Source organism: Macrobrachium nipponense, chromosome 15, assembly GCF_015104395.2.
Source record: "Macrobrachium nipponense isolate FS-2020 chromosome 15, ASM1510439v2, whole genome shotgun sequence".
NCBI classification, from domain to species: Eukaryota; Metazoa; Arthropoda; class Malacostraca; order Decapoda; family Palaemonidae; genus Macrobrachium; species Macrobrachium nipponense.
This window is the reverse complement of record NC_087208.1, coordinates 88,744,751-88,762,250: the sequence shown is the minus strand read 5'-3', so window position 1 is coordinate 88,762,250 and position 17,500 is coordinate 88,744,751.

The following is a 17,500-nucleotide window of genomic DNA, read 5'->3' as shown; positions in this document are numbered from 1 at the left end:
GAACGATGCCTTTTATGATTTTTATTGTTCAACGTTTCTACTACATACAACGAGATTTTTTACTGAGGATTGATCTTTGCATGAGGTTGTTCAATCTTGAGTTTCGTAAGGTCAAGAAACATTGAAATATCCTTGTAGAGAGCTGTCTCACATTTCATTTTAAAATTTCCAGTAATTTCATTTATATACTCGAAAATTCAGAATTATGGTTATTATATTTCAAAAAATTATTGTGTGAGCCATACTAATAATAATAATAATAATAATAATAATAATAATAATAATAATAATAACGCAACTGGTATTATGCAGACTTGAAGTTAACTTGCTACTATATTTTATTTCCATCACCAAAGTAGAAACCTAATAGCTGATTAACATTTAAAGTTTTTAAAAATCAATATCTTGTCCAGCCTTCATCGTTTGCGATCACCTCCTGCAACCTATTTGCTGATTTCGTCGGCATAAGAACTCCCACTCTCGTAATGTGCGCTCAAGCAGTTGGTGAGATCGCTCCTGTCTTTGCTCCCAACTGCTAACTATAATTCCCCATACATTTAGGTTTCATATCGCATCCTTTACTCGCCCATTCCAGGAGTTAAATATCTGGTTGTTCTGAAAACCATTGCCTAACAATGAGGGCATTAAGAATAGAACAGTTATCGCCAAAAAAGAAAGTGAAGCAAGTATCGCCGAAAAGATTTTTGTTTCATTTGTATCATTAATTTGTATAATTTAATTGAAAATTAAATTATACAATTTTCAATTAAATTTAATTGAAAAATATACAATTAAATTATACAATTTTCAATTAAACTTAATTGAAAATTGTATAATTTAATTTTCAATTAAATTATATAAATTAATGATACAAATATTTGATGCTATGAAACTCTTTATAGTAACTTACCATTATCTAATTAGGATGAGTAAGACAATGAATATCGCATAAGTTATTCCTTCAGGATAGGGAAGGGGGTATGCACGGACAGACGGCACCATTACTTCTAATATCTCTATATATTTTTCAGCAGTGATGCGGCCACCAACTTCAAGTTCTCCCACACCGTGTAAATGCACCCAATCCTAATAGCATGATAATACATAGTCACTGTGAGCAATTTCATATATGAACTGTTGCTCGTATCTTGTGTTGCTTGGGCGCCAGCAGTGTAGTCGTCCGTGAGTTGTCGAAGTGAATGTCTTCACATCACTGAATATTACTTGGGCCCAGTAATCAAGAGTTTTATCAGCATACCAACGTGCAAAAGCCAATCTTGCCCTTTTATGGTGTTCATGTTTCCCCTTTTTAAACGGTATCCGATAAAACAGATCTGCATCATGAAGATGATTCCTCACAGTGATGTGCATATGTAATGACTTACATTATAAATAAGAACGTGTGTGAACACTCTTTAGAAGTAATGCATGTAAACATGAATCAGGCCAAAAGCCAAGGAGGTCATGCAGGAAAACCTATCCGAAATCCAAGTGTGTGAGAACCTATATCAGCAGAATGTACTATGTAGAACATCAACACATCAACAATACTTTCCCTGGAAAGGGAAGGTGTACATGTCTTAACCTCAATAAGTATGTTAGTTCATATGACTGTATCTTTGATTAGGCTTGCTCGCCTATGATTTGTATACGTATTGTAACTCAGACTTCCTCTACTCCTCTTAGTTCAAACATCTATTCAGAAACCTCTCTGCCTTCTTATCAAGATGTAATCTGGAAATATAGTACATTTTGGATACTTTGTGTTTCCACTACTTCCCCCTACCCACGATGGAAGTAAGAAAGGACTATCAAGTTAAGAGAATATCTTCATCAGTTCAACGCAGACATAACTGAGATGGAGAGAGAAAATACCAACTGAAGTTTGCTAATGGAAACCAAAAGTACAACTCTGTGGCTCGTTTGTAAATATGATGGAGTCACTAACACATAGACCTCTAAATGCAGCTCGTCCCTAATGGCTCCTGCATTCTTAAAAGGAGACTTGATTGCAGTCAATAATTTGCCTATCATCTTCAGATGTCTTCCTAGGCACACCGCTCCGGTATTTATCTTTGAGGTTTCCTGATTCCTGCCACCGCCTCCACCAGCGTCTGACTATTGTCTTTGTAATGCCAAGTTCCCTTGTATTGAAACTGCACCGTTTGACACTCTCTTCCTTTTAGCGAGACTATTGCCCCTCGTTGGCAAAGCCTTTCCTCTTGCGAGCTCGTTCTTAATATGGTTTTGGTTGATGTTGTTTCTTGAGGTTTACAAAACATTTTAAGGTAAACCTTTTCTCTCGGCCAAAAGTTAGGAAAGGCCGTAATTTCGGGCCCACTTTCATGGATAAATAGCTTGTTGGAAAAGAAATCATCCCCCACCTTTATTCATAAACCCAGTCTCAGAAACTATTACCTTTCCACATAATTGGAAGCGAACATATGCTGATCATAAAACCACATATAAGTTATACTTATAGTGATAGCATAAAGTTACAAATAATCTCTCTCTCGTCTTGTAAAAATGCGTTGTGGACAACGATTGTGATTTTGTAGCAATTGCATCGACATTTACTTTCAGTCAATGTAGCGACGGTATCCATTTTTGAAATGGAAATTCCGCAGTAGGTTCTAAAGATCTTGGAGTTAGAGAAAAGGCGTTAACAAAGCTATGCATGGTGTGATTAGATAGTTCACCGTTCCTACCCTCCCTCCGAACAACCTCTACCTCCTTCCATTCTGGCCCCCTCCACCCCCATCACTTTTTTCAGTCTTGGAAACACGATGATTTTACTCTACGTAATTCCCTACTGTAGAGAGTTTCATTTAATCCTGAGAAAAAAACACTTATTAACGAAATTTTTACGTTCCTGATTGTTCACACTAATATTTTTTTATCAACGTGTTTTAGTTTTTATGAAATAGGTAATAAATATATGGTAACTGGTAAGAAGACGTCTGCACCAATGAGGATCGTCTACTACATAAACAAAACCGGCGTTGCCATCCCCGATTGTACCACACCTTTCCTAGAGGCAGCCAAAGGGTCAAAATTGTACGGACAGGTCTTATGCAATGTCGACCATACATATGCAGAACACTTAATATGTGCATAAAATTGACTGAAATTAAATTTATTTCTTTAGAGAAATAAGGCTATGCATTTGCGTAATTTCAATTGCAGACGTAGAGTCTGTATGTGGTGTTTTGGTTCATCTGCAATAAAACTATTTAATATTTCATTTTAATAACCACATTCCCATGACCTGTTAAATGCAGCTGTTACGTTAAGAATGATGTTTGTCTGAATGATCAAACCTGTTCATGTCGTGTAGTAAAAAGGCGGTACGGAATCTACTACGATTATCAGGAAGAAACTTGAATGAAGGTTAACGTCGGGTGAACAGTTTGGGTTGACTTTGTTTACACACTCGTTCAGCTCAAATGACCGTATCATAATTACCTTTAAATTCTCTATCGAGTAAGTTTTTGTTAAAAGTCACTCTTCAGTCCAGGCCTATGTCCTCAATATACTAAAAGTTTTTTCTCCTGATGTTGGCTTTCAATATTCTTTCGGTGAGAATTAGCTTTATTTATTGGTAGGCGTGCTTGCCACTCCGCAAATAAAGAAACACTATTTACTGGCTGTAGCAACGTGATCGTTCTGCAAAGTAACTTTCTGTTTGTATGAATTCTCGACTCGTATTTACCCAAGGGAGAAAATTGCACTGCTTTCTTATAACGTTGCTTACCCAACACTTCATTAATGCTTTACAGGTATATTCTGTCTATGATGAACGAATTTTTATTTCCGCACCAACAAAAGTAAGTATATTCTGATAGCAATTATGATTTGATTCCCATGGATCTTCAATGGTCAACATGAATAAAAAAAAAAAATAATGAGCGCGCCAACGATAATACCTTTCGCCTGTCGTTCAGAGAACAAGAGAATGGGACAAAAAGCGTAATGATAGCCTGGCTTATGCCCTTTGATGCCATTTTATCTCACTACTACAGATATAGAAAAAGTTAACTATTAAATCACCAAATATTTCAAGAATCAAGTGCATTAGTAATCATCCTAGAATATAATGTATTCTTTTGTATCTTTTTTAGAGGGCTAGAGTTCTAAAGGCCCACGTTGGGTCTTGCGTTCTTCATCGTAGTATTACAGTGTTCCCATTTTCAATTTCATCGACAACATTTGATAAGCATTTCCACCAAGGTAACATTTGTTTACAAGCATTTCCACCTCAGACAGTGCTCGTGAGCACTGCCACCTAAGTAGCAATTTGCATAATCATCTGTTAGGAGGCACTTCCAGCCTGATAACAGCACGCTTACAATAATCTCTTGGCCGGTAATTGCCCTGACGATCATTTTCCACCCCGTAACAGTCTGAGAACGATTTTGTAGGCAACACTCGTTGGGATGGCAATTAACAAAAATGGTAATTAGGCATGCTACTCAAGATCGACTGGAAATTCCTCCTAAAAGCGGTGAAGTGGCCGATTGATATCAGAATCCCAGCAATGTGCCTTGGGACATTTACTACCGCATTCGTCACGTGATAGGCGGCATTTTTCAAACTCTTAAAACTGCACTGAATTTTTCTTGTTGCTCAAATTGCGTTAATTTACCCTGCAGCGGAGGATTATCACTGTCAATGTGAATCCCTTTTCATCATAGTCCCAAATTCAACCCTCTGTTGCATCTGCAATATTCTTATATTTTCATTGTATGTTTTGTTCGTGTGCATTGCTGATCCTACGACCTTTCATTATTTCTATATCTTCCTTTTCAGTAATACCTATGTTTATGTTCAATATCAGTTAACTCATTATAATTTTCTACGGAGCTTAAGAGTATTCTGAAATGTCAAAATTTCTTATGTTGACCTGAAATATTCTACCCATGGAAAAGTTAAAGATAGTTGAATTTGTGTATTAATCAGACCCTTGGTATGTCAATATATATGAAAATATTTTCCGATTCCCAAATTGTCTTCTTACAGGTATGACGCTTTACTGATTGTAAATGGACTCTTATGCTTCAGGATGGAACATATATGTGAATTCATAGTACAATTTTTGCAATATCTTTAAAAGTTCGAAAAAAATGGGGTACTGAACGAAATTTTGTAACTTTTAATGCACTTCAAGCTGTCCTTCACATAAGAAAGTCCAATAAAAGCTTTCATGGTAGCTCAACTGGTTTTTCTAGACTTCCCTCTCATGACACGGATAGATTTCACTGACAATACGGCCATACCAGCAGCCCTGTTAACATGGTATGGGGGTTTTGGGAGACCCCAAAGGTCTACCTGCACAGACATTAGCAACCATGGGTTGGTTCTTCCTAGTCCTGGATTTGGTGGAGAAGGATCTTGGCAGCTGATCATTCTGTCTCTAGGGCACTGGGGACCAGTGCAATGGTCTGGCTCTTATCTAGTAGTAGTGGTAGTAAGACTTTATCCTACCGGTCATACTAATTTTCATGGAAACCTCTATAATTTTGCATATTTTTATGTCATTATGATAACTAAGATCCACACAAAATTTCAGAACCCTATCTGTTTTGACAAAGGAATTACAGCATGTTCCATTTAAGGAACATTGGATGGTTAATGATAATTGAATGTCATTCACAGATGATTTTATTGAACTACAAAATATACAAAAGTTTGGTACATTGGTGGTGTCCCATGTAAATTCATATGCAAAACAAAATGAAAAAGAAATACATGAGATATCTTTACATTCATTATATGACATCTAGGCCTAATAACAATTTTCAAACTTCTACCTTATGAAAATTCTCAAAGAATTTCGTTCCCCTTTCGGCAAGCAAACTAACATTACATTTTTCACACATATTTTTGGTATTTTTCTTGCAAATTTTGCGTCTTCCTTGGGTTGTTGTCAGAATGTGATTTACTCCATCATAGTGAATGTCAACTTGAAGAGCATTTGCACCAAATTTTATTAGAGACAGTGTTATTTGCCTTCCAAAATCTAAGTGGGACAAGTAATTCTTCTCAGTTTTGCAATGCACCCTGCAACCAGCTATTACAGCTACATTTAGTGCATTCAAATATGAGGGCCAATACCATTTTTCCCCCTAATCATTGGGAGATATGAAGCAGAAAGTTGGTCCATAAGATCAACACCACCCATTCCTTTGTTGTATGAATTGAGGAAATGCGACTGTGAAACGTTTTTACTCCACCTTTCACTCACCTCTTCACAGTGTGAACAGGATCACAAGTTTCCCAATTACTTGCAATGCCCACAACAGCATTGTCCTTCCATTTTGCAACATAGACTTTCCCATCACAGCGATGATCTAATGTGACCCTCTCCATCTTTTGTAGTTCTTTTGTGGTCGACAAGGCTTTTGCTGCTCCAGCACTGCAATTTTCTCTAATTGTCCCAGTTGCCTTAACTTCAGATTCAGCCAGCTTTACCAATATATGGTAACTTGTAAAAAAGTTATCGAAGTCAAGTTGGTGCGTTTCAATATATGAGCGTGATCAAATCACATCAACCATTTTGGTAATAACACTCCTTCCAAGTGGCTAAATCCTTCCTTCTTCCTTTCTTTGATATAACTTCAAATGGTATGGATAACCATTTCCGCAGAGACAATCTTGTACCCAAAACGAATTGGCTCTCCTCTTATAAACATTTTGGCACTGTGGCGACCATGATACGGCACCATTGATTCATCAACACATAGAAGTGGGTGAAATACACCAAACTGAACCAGTCGATCATTTAGCATGTTATATATTGGAGAAATCTTGCTCATCTTATTTCCTTGCTCAAGGTGCTGGTTGTCTGCAAAATGCACGTATCTCTGTATTTCAGAAAACCTGTTTTTACTCATTGTATTGGACACCAAAGGTACCCCCAAATCTGGCTGTGTTGACCAGTAATGCTGCTACTGTTGACCAGAAATGCTGCTCAGGTAACGAATGGTAGCCTGACAATAATACACCCAGGAGGTTTCTACTTTCTTTTTCTGAGACGTCAAAATTAGGATTGTTGTGATCACGATTTGAGAAGAGTTTAGTTTGGTCTATAATGTAAGTTACTATCTCGTCTGAAAATACCTGTCTCCAAACTAGTTGTAGCAAATCATCTAGTAAAAGGATATCAGCAGAAAGAAGAATCTTATCAAATGCACAATTCTTTATCCACTTGGGTAGTTTTCCTCTTTGTTTTCCTGTAATCGATTCTTCACATTCATCACTGTCACTTTCAGTTTCTTCTTCAATTTTTATTTGTCCTGCTGGTTCATGTTGTTCCTCTGGGTCATCTACTAGATCCTCGATGACATTGTCTTGATCACCAGAATCGCCCCCAGCTGGAGGCAGTACCACGACTTTCACTATGTCATTGGAAGACTCGGCCATATCTAGTGCACTAAATTAGGTATTGTAACCATCCAATGTTCCCTAAATGGAACATAAATTTTTTTTTTCATATTATCATACACAAAATAACACAAAATTGCATATTGTGACAAGGCATGTTATTCTACACTATACGAAGTAGTTTTAGACAATGGTAAAGAAATATTACATTTTCATCACAATAAATACAAGACATTTATTCAGGGATACGTAAAAATGGGATTTTTTAACATTTTTTAATCTTTGTGAAGGGAATTATTTCAAATTAGAGTTGTTAAGTACTTTCTGGAAAAAAAACTTAATTGACCAATGCACCAGAAATGGAAAAATTTGATAATATATTTCTTATTGGAATATAATGGTCAGAAAATCATGTTCCATTTAAGGAACATTGGTAGTATAAAGGTTTTAAGCCAGTCTTAGGTTGGCACGGGCTCTTGCTTTTCAGCAGCCCGTAAATCTCTTGTCTCTTCCGCTCATGGGCGTCTTTCAGCCCTTCAAATCTTTTATTGCTTTTGTTAAAAAAAAAAAAAAAAACAATAATAAGCTAAAGCAATACTTGACGTTATTCAGCTTTCGAAATTCAGTAGTACCAAACTAACATGAATCGGATGCAAATGCAAATGAAATGGCAACAATCGCCCCATAAAAGTAGCATGACATAACGCGGTCATGAAAACAATATTATTATGGGGAAAAATAAACCTCTCTGAAACAGCGTCATATCTTTGATTAATCAGTAGAAGGGGATTAGTGAACGATACGAAATGCCCTCCATGCAACAATTGATTACACTTTTTCCCTTTGTTTTTCTTTCATTCTTTTATCTATCAGTCATAGTCAAAGATTACCTCTTCCCCCTTTCAAAAATAATGAAAGAAAGAAAGGAATTAGAAAAGAAACCCTGGTCGAATTTAGGATTCTAATGTCAGCTTAACTGCGGATTCACGGGTCTTTGTGAATCAGTCTGATGGATTCGATGTTATCGGCTTTTCGTTGTAGAGCTACTGGGCGCTGGCAATCTTTGCTTGATGATGAAACAACATGATTGCGATTGCTCCTGCCAATCACATCATTGATTACGTTACAAAGCCTCCTCTGTAATGATTTCGCCATGACGGGATTCGGTTTTGTATTTTGAAATATAACGTCGTGAAAAGATGTTTTGTTTCATGTGTTTTTGTTTTCCACAATTCACCTGTTCACTTTCATTGGCAGTTTAAAGATTCTTTTTCCTGGTTCCTATGTTGTTGTTTTTTTCGTATCTTCGATAAAGATAATGCAAGAGTACTTGAACTTTATTCGCTGTAATCTAATAATTATGTTGAAAATATTCTGTTAAAACAAAGAAATGAGGAAGTTGGGTAAGAAGACATTTCCCTTCACCCCAACGAAAGCGTTCGCGAAGCCATCTTTAAAGAAATATCACAGAATGATAGTTTAAGTATACCCTAGTCTATGGAGGTTACTTTGGTGTCGTCCACAGATTTATGATTTCGTGTGGATATTACTGCAATCCGTCTTACGTTAATTTCACCGCGTGGATCTGGTTATAGCCATAAGTGCAATACAATTGCTTATGATTACATTATTCTGAGAAGTAAATGTCAGTGAAATGTTTCTGGCACAGAATGTCTTTAACAGCAAAATAACTCTTATATACCCGAGGTTACTTGAATGTTTCTTTAATAAAGGTAATTGCAGCAAGTTGCAATAATAAAATCAGTCAATTTTTTTCACCATTTTGTCCAACCATTCCAACTCCTCTCTCAATTGTCATAGGCTCTGCCAAGCCAACCAATGGGAGAGTTCCAATGGTTGACTTCCCAGCCTAATATTCATCAACCAACCAGCCATAAATGCTGGACAGATTTGATTAGTCTAAAATGACTATTTCTCCTTGGGAAGTATTTCTTTTGCACGGGAAACATTATGTCCATATAACAAAAGAAATAACGTATCGTTTACCTGCCTATCAGAGTGATTAAAGTTAGCATTTTGTTATTAAGATCACAATTCACTGAAACTTCCAACTGTAGAAATGTCTGTCAGCATAACATTTCGTCGTAGGACGGAAACAAAATTGTTTCAAGGTCCGAATTCCTTCTGCGATAGACGCTCGCAATTCCAAGGGATTCCGCCAGTTTCATTCTTTCTGCAGATATTGTCCGACTGACCCCTCAGAGGAAGACTCCGTTTTGGCAGCGGTTCTTCCCTCTCGTTCTCTTAGTTTCTCCTCCCCTTCACTTTTCTTTCCGTAACGTTGAACTTTGCTCGATATTGGAAATTTTCGGTCGCTACACAGGAATGGGAACCAAGGGGAAGAGATTTCAGGCCCGAATGAGCGACCCTTCACTGAAGCACCAGTGCTTGGCTTCTTTTGCAAGGAGCCGGGTGCCGAGGACGGCGTCTGAAGGGGCTCCTGTCTTTCTTGCGATACATTTCAGAGAAAGCTTTTCAGTAAGAGAAGCGAAATACGTTAGTCGAATTGTTGTCGCTTCTTTTATCGTTGGTATTTTATCTTCACATATATCCTTGGACAATAACAACAGGTGAAGGAACAACAGCGGAAGTTTGCGTCCGCTTTGATGCGACAGCAACGAACAGCAGAGGAATGTTGTCGATTTCAATCAAAGTTTTCTAGTGAATAACCTTAATTCGAGTGTCGTTTACTTGTTTACCTGTTCGCAGTGTGGTCTGCGATACGTGGGATCCAGTTCCCACTGGCTCAGACACAGAATTTTGGAATACAGAGGTGTTTCTGTTAGAACTGTGTTTCCTCTTTCTAAATCACCTTTTTCTTCCATAAGGAAACACAGTTTAGCACAGGACCATCCTTTCACTCACCTGGATTTTAGAGCACTGTCTTTTTGCTCAAATAGACTGGACCTTTTAATTTCAGAGTTGCTGTTCATTAAGAGGATGAAACTGGAATTGAACAACTCGTTCGGTATTCAACTATAAGCTATAAAATAATTTCACAGTAGGTAAACAAAGTGGGTCGTTAACCATTTTACTTTTGATTGTGGTAGTTTGTTTACCTTTCATCTTATTTTAATTTTTGTAAGTTTTGCGTTTGCTTTAGTTTTTTTCGTATTTTTTTAGTGCGTACGTGCTGTTCGTTTTATTTTATGTTATTACTGAAGCTTTAAGTAAGACAATTCTTTTTAATGTAATTTTACTGATTTATCATCCTAGTCAATTTTTCAGCCTGATGATGTTTTAAACCTCGAAAGCTCGTAAAATAAAGAATGTTCTTCCTGGTCTATGCAATATTATTTATCATTAAGCCATATATATATATATATATAATATATATATATATATATATATATAGTATATATATATATATATATATATATATATATATATATATATATATATATAATATATATCGAGCTACGAATGTCCTTTAATATCTGATTCGCTTTACCTCGGAATTAATATATTTTCATATATGTTAACCGAAGGGGAATTTTTGAGTCGATAAGAAATTCGTCGGTTCATGGGCGCGAACCATCGAACCAACAAATTCAGGACGCACAAAAAGGTAAAACTAGCTGAAAGTAAACAGAACAGCAGAAAAGAAAAAAAAACATTACAAAATAAACCGTTTTTTTTATATAAATCTGCGCTTTTCAGATTGTAGGGTTATTCCTTATATTATTTGATAATTCAGGCCAGGACAATATACATACATACATATAGTTATATATATATATATATATATATATATATATATATATATATATATATATATATATATAATATATAATTCAGGCCCGGACAACTATACATACAGGATATATAAATGCAATATACACACGTATTTATACACATGTATAAGTACATATACATGTGTATTTGCATATGTATATATTTATATGTAAACATGTACCTAAACACTTGAACATATGTTTATGCACAATGTATGCATGTGTGTGCGTAATGGAAGAGTATAAGACCCAGAAAGTGCCAGATAGATGATAGGAATGGTCACTGGAAAGGAAGGCACTCAACATCTCGGGAGTGCAAGATAAAGGTGTATTGGGGTAGTGTGAGTTGAGAGTTCAACAAAGTACTAAAGAGCCTTTAGTTTAGAATATCTAGATATGAAGCAGCTCATGTTGTGGAGGTTTTTCCTGTCTAAACTTTTGACTTGAATTACTGGTTAATTCCATGTCCATTTCTTTCAAATACATTTTTGTTACATAAAATCAGAAGTTGAAAAACCTTTTATTTTTCTACACATTATCTTTTGGACATTTCAATATTTTTTATCGGAAAAAAATTAGTGGAACTGATCAAAGTAATGGTTGTTATTTCAAAATATTAATCCACACCCAGCCCCTTGCCAAAATACTACTTCATGAACCTACAGGTAAAAATCAACTACAGCCTCTGCAACCTCCTATCAAAACCTCAGTGCAGCAACGCGAATGGCAGAATGTTTATAGTTACTGCATAAACTTCCCATTCTTGGACGCTCTACTAAAATATTTGTGCGAACAACTTCACACAAATATTTTAGAACCGCTGTCACTTGGGGAACTTTTTATCTTCACACCACAAGAAAGTTCAAGACTGTCATTGTGTGGGGAGGGAGAGCACGAAATCCGGGATCGATTTCGTATGGGTCACTAAAGGTTGGAAGGCTTTGGGGGACTTTGGGGATTAGTGGGAATCAACCAGAAAGACATCTGGAAGAATGGGCCTACAGGGTGGGTGGAAAATGTACCTGACATTGTTATTGTTGGTTTGGTTAGTGAGAGATATAAGTTTTCTTTATCCCTTTCATTACTAGAATCTTCATAGTCAACTCCCACCTCTACATTACCAGACCTCATCATTTGATATCACTTTTATTGTTATTATATTTTGAAAAGTAGTTATATGGCTCAAGCTCAGTCAAATGATCAATAAAGCTGAGAACTAAACAGATAAGAAAGGAATAAATTTATAACACGATTTATAAATATTGCTGTAAGTTATAATAATATTTGTTCAACGAGAATTTGAGATCTGGTTGAGCGCACAACGCAGGATGCTGAGGTATTGAGGAGACCTGCTCATCATTACTAGGTGATCCCTCACTTTTGAACGGATTCTACGAGATCTTAACTGTTACTTGTTTGTTCCCGGAAGTTTCTTTTTCTGTAAGGAAAAATGTTAGCCTGAAAACTATACTTTAATAAACTTTTTATATGGCAGGCTTTGGACGTTGGATTGTCAATGAGGAATTTGCTCTTCACCAGGAAGGCCTAGCAAGTCTGACTGATGTCTGGATGGAATGGAAGACTGTTGCCAAAATGTTGAACACTTTGTCTGAACGCACCACGGTACTTATTTGATGGCAGTTACGTACAAGGTAAGCTCATTAGTCCTGTCCGATCCAAAAACTTAATGTTAGAAGAAGACATGGACATGTTTTCCTTACAGTACATAAAAAAAAACATCATATATATATAGATATATATATATATATATATATATATCATATATATATCATATATATATATATATATATATATATATATATATATATATATATATATACATATATATATATTATACTATATGATATATTATATATAATATATTATATATATACATATATATACTATATATATACACATATATATATATATATATATATATATATATATACTATATAGATATACATATATATAGATATATATATATAGATATATATATATATATATATATATATATATATATATGTCTATATATATATATATATATATATATATATATATATATATATATATATATATATATATATTACACACACACACACATATATATATATATTTATATATATATATATATATATATATATATATATATAAGATATATATAGATATATATATATATATATATATAGGCAAGTCTGTATTTTTGCTTCACGCAAACTTGAACAATGTCTAAAGTATAATTCTATTAAGACTGTTTTTGACTCTAAAACTGACATTTTATTGAAATGCTACTGGTATTCAGGCAGGCGAAAAGGGTAATTAGCTACTACGGCATAAAAGAAGTGTGTTCCAAAAACAAAGCCCCAACCCTACAATGTAAACAGGCTTAACCGCCATGTTGTTGTTTGCTTAAACATCTTAACACCATAATCCTACAAAGCTTCACATCAAGAGCTCACGATCAGTAAAAGAATTTAAATGTTTGCACTTTACTTCTTTTAAGATTGTTCCATAAATGAAGTCAACTGTAAATATTTTCGCGTTAATTCTGTCTAATATTAGTCATATGTATTATTTGCTGATAATTTATTATTAACTATCATACAAGGATAGCTTCACCGAAACCGAGATATTTAAAATACTGAAAAATTCATCCAAGTATTTTATTACTTCACAGATAAGCTGCTTTAGTTGATATATCACAGAAAACACTTTTACTAAAGACACTCGCAGGAGGTTATGGAGATCTTTTATATAACTCGTGAAAAGTCTGGAGTTGCAAAATGGATTGACGAAGCTATGGTGAGCATTAGATCTAGCATTCTGTACATATTTTCAGTATACACAAAGAAAGTTGTTGGAAAGGGATGACCCTAAATACAAAAAAAAACAATATCAGTGCTTTGTTGAAGAGCTGTTCTTTATACAAATCTTGAATATTTTCGATACTTTATGATTGTCTCTGACCATTTGAAATACTAAAAACAATGACAGAATGTGTTTCAAAGGTAGTGTGTACTTAGTTGTGGTACTTTGACCTGATTTTTAGGTTAGTTTGGGATTGTTATGTAAAGATAAATATGTCGGTTAAATAACACATAATTACTTTTTACTGTCAGCATGAAATGAATGAGAGATATTTATTGCAGTTATCAGATTTGAAGATTTTCCCAGGGCAATGGACAAAGGCATATCTAATAATTCCTTACTTCTTGGTGCTTTGATACTCGCTTAATACAATACCATTGTCAAACCATATGAACTGTCAGAAGACACAGAAGGAATAAACAAATAAGCATTCTGATTTGTTTATAAGACCATTTTGAGGTCACATTGGTCATACTTGGCCATGTATTATCTGCAGCACGTACCCCTGCGAGACACAGGGGTCATCATCTGGCATTCGATGGTGCCCTTCAGTCTGAGGAATATCCAGGAATGCCAAGTCCTCCACGATGAAGGATATTCTGAGTATCCTCTCTACCTGAATGATCTCCAGTCCTGGAATGACACCACGCACAGTGATGGTTCCACCATTCATGACGAGGATACTGTGATTTTTAAATTACTTAGGCAATCATCACTTTTTTCTCTGTCTCCTGGAATATACGTAGATACCAAATTAGAAAGTACCCGTAAGACATACTCCTTTGACTAAGTTATAAAGAATTGTCTATTTTTAGGGCATTCTCGTTACAGTAAAATTCCAAAGTATATTAAAATCCTTGGTTTTATTTTGTTGTTGTTTCTGACAGGAGCAGAAGGTTAGGGAATAATTTTTCTTTTTATTTGCATTATATCAAACTGTCCACTATGAGAATTACAGAGTCACATTTGATTAATCAACGTCCATATCATGCTTAGTCAGACAATACCGGTGTAACAATAATGCAATAAATTCATGGCTGAATAGATAAAAATTTCTCAGTTCACTATCAATGCGCGTGGGTTCGAATGCCTCTTAATTGATACGAAAATAGTTCCTTCGTTTTCTCCCATTATCGATGCAAGACCATTGTGGTAAGTGTCCAAAATGTCTGAGGAAATAGAGAAGTAATGTGGTCGCTGTGGCACAATAACAAAAAAACAAGTTTTCATGGGGAAAATATTATGGAAGAAGGCGAAACATGGGCGAGCGGTATCGCAAAATGTGATGAAACCGAATATCCGAAGCTTATGTCACAAATGGCGTCAGAGTCTGAGAGATTGTGCCAAAGTAAACAGGAGAAGAGAAATAAGGCGAGGCATCAATAACAATCAGCTGCTCCTGCTCTGCACATCGACCACTCACTCAGCTTATATTGCTTGCCAGAAGCGTAAATACTTTGCTGTGAATAGTTGGTCGGATGGCAGAGAGAGAGAGAGAGAGAGAGAGAGAGAGAGAGAGAGAGAGAGAGAGATGATATAGAACGGGAGGAAATCCGTCTTAATCTTACTAGTAATTTGTTTCCTGCACAGACGAAAATAACCTGATGAAAGGTGATAATTATCATGTTCGTAACTCTCGTAATGTTTATATTTTGATTCTCCTTTTTTTTTCATGTTTACCTCATCTTTTTACTCCTTCTCTTTGCAATTTAAGATTATCTTTTTATTTATTTTGTAGAATTTAATTTCCAGAGGAAAAAAACGAAGCTCAGAAGAATGAGGGAGGATCGAAGTTTTCTTTTCCCGATGAATATCGGCTGACGACTTTGAAATATTCCCAGCCATACAGAGACGACTTTGAAATATTCCAGATACAGAGACGACTTTGAAATATTCCAGATACAGAGACGACTTTAAAATATTCCAGATACATTCTTCTGTCGGCTCCAAGGGTTACCCACTTAATGAGTCGGTGATAAAAGAGAAATGATGAAAGAGAATTTCGCTCTTAGATAAACATTAGTGAAAAATGCTTTTTAACATCAGCGCGCGATATCATTTCAAACGTAAGACATTTTTGTTTTATCAGCTTTGTAATCTAAGATTAACGGAAGAATATATATAATTTTTAAATGTGAAAGATTTACCATATGTCCTTATTAAGAATCTATTTTACTTCGAAGTTAATTAGGTATTAGTGTTGTGCTCGGAATATCGGGAACTTACCACGGAAAAAGGTCATTATGTTCAGAGGTTAACTACTAGATTTTGAAATGAAAACTAAGATAGTTTCTGAAAACCATTTGGGTATTAACTGGCAACTCCCTATGAATATTTTCTTCAGTAATTATTTTCGATCCTGCAAATATTATCAAAAACTGTGACAGTGGCAATGTGGAAATTGGGATACTTCTTCCTGTTTTATAACATTCGATCGAATTTTGATCAACAGTTCTATTTTCATACAAGGTTTTTTTATGGTCGTCAATCAGCACTTGCTCACAATGTCCCATGGAGTGAAGTTACATCACGTATAATCAATGCATAAGTCTGCTCTTCGCTTGCATGAGCCTTGGGTAATGAAGGCAATGGCTACTGACGACTCGGCAGATAGCCGTATGCGCTCCCCAGAACCACTTGTCGCCATAGCTCCCAGGGACAGGAAGACCAAACGCCTTTGAAAATCGGCCAGACCTGTGAGAATGCCACCAGTCAGCAATGATTTCATTGAGCTATGAGCTGCCAGCGATCTTAACATGATTTGACTATGGGGGAGGGGGCTGGCTGTTATATCCCAGGAGTATTCTTGAAAATTTGAGTGGCTGGCGGACCTCTTATGGTCACCTCGGGTCTTTCAATAACTTGTTACTACATATCTGCGTGTACACCACCAAACCACCACAGTTCCCATGGCTCTTTGAAAAAATCGCTTCGAAAAACAACGACTGAACTAGTTGTTATTAATACATGGATACCTTCCTGCCTACTAGATACTGGTTTTCTAATATATTTAGTATAATTAAAATTCTCTATGTTTTGGCCACCTGCTTCTTTGTGACAGAATATGAATAGTCCCTTATTAGAATATTCTGACCTTAAGCAATATTTCTTACCTGGTTAGGATGTACCTTGGGGAAGCTACATTTAAATAATAAAAACTTGATTCATTATATAAAATTCACAATGAAGTACATTTCATGAAAGGTATTTTTTCCCCCATAATACAAAGGCTAAATAAAAAGTGAATTACAAAAGTGTTGAGTAATCATTCAATAATTATAAAAAATAATTGCCTTGACTCAATCGCTTTGAATGAAGTTAATTGGTTCCAATTATCAAGGCCATTTTGAGTGATACAAGAAAATAGAGGAAATAAAAACAAATTATAGACAGGGCTGAGTCCCGAGAGAAGAGATAAAACATCCATTCTGGAAGGAGTTAAGGAAAAAGCCAGAGAAAACATAAAAATTGACTGTCAGAGTAAATGTTTTATG